The sequence below is a fragment of the Fukomys damarensis genome, unplaced genomic scaffold (assembly GCF_012274545.1).
Source record: "Fukomys damarensis isolate Sample0158 unplaced genomic scaffold, DMR_v1.0_HiC HiC_scaffold_12, whole genome shotgun sequence".
In the NCBI taxonomy this organism is placed as follows: domain Eukaryota; kingdom Metazoa; phylum Chordata; class Mammalia; order Rodentia; family Bathyergidae; genus Fukomys; species Fukomys damarensis.
In genome coordinates, this window is record NW_022900924.1 from 24,555,327 (window position 1) to 24,556,486 (window position 1,160).

Sequence of the window (1,160 nt, forward strand, 5' to 3'; positions counted from 1 at the left end):
CTGGGAAGTAGAGTGTGGAGCAACACCTAAGGAAGGGACAGGGGATCAGATGTCATACTGTGGTCACACCTCCTTTGCCCACCCAGACAGCAGAAGTGTGTTTTAGTAATCTCCTGGGCAGCTCTAAAACCAATCAGGACCCGCTTTCTCCTGTGTTAATATTTTTAATTAAAATGCAACAGCAAATATTGAGTAAACTGCTAGAAGCTGAGTGATAATCAAGGTAGTTGTCCTGCTACTTAAAATAGAAATTCAGTAAGAAGAATGAAGTGTGAAATAATTCCTATGAGTTTGTATAAGATTTTGCTAATAGTTTTGCAAAGCATTTTTCTTCATGTTTGCTATTCTTGAACATCCCTTTTTCATTCATTTTATGATTATAATAAAAGTCATAAGGAAGACAGCATTTTTATTTTTATCTTAACACTGAAGAATCTGGGAGTGCTGGCTCACATCTGGAGAGGCTGAGGCAGGAAGCTTTCAAGTTTGATTTCAGCCTGGTCAATTTAGACTTAGAAACCATATCGCAGAATAAAAATTTTAAAAGGGCCTGGGAATATACTTAGTGTGAAGTCTCTTGGTTCAACCCCCCCAAAGCCACCACTAACAAAACAAAAGAAAACAACAATAAAATACAGCAGTGAAGAGAAAATGCTAAGAAAACAAGAAAAGAGATGCTAATAGAGAATATGAATAGAGGAAACCTTACATTACAAAGGAAAAACTCAAACCCATTAGTGAAAAGGAAAAAAAAAGAAACTGTTGTGATTTTATGTGAAATGTCCTCCCATAGCCTCATAGGTGGGGCTTTTGGGATGTGAATGGATCGTGGCTCTGTGATTCTCATCACTGAATTAGTCCAGTTATAGCTGGGTGTGGTGTTGGGAGATGAAGCCTTGGGGGAAGCGGGAAGTCACTGTGGGCATGGCCTGGAAGGGTATTTATACGGGCTCCTCCTCCCGACCCCTCTGTGCTTCCTTACTCACTTTCCCTGAACTGTTACTCCTCTGCCGTGACTTCCTCCTGCCTTAGAAGTAGCAAATATGGACTGAAACCTGTAGAAGCTAGGAGCCAAAAGCCTCTCCACTTTTAACTTCACCGTGTTGAGAAAGTATTTAAGACTGAAACAGCACAGAGACCTGCCACGACCACTCCAGTGG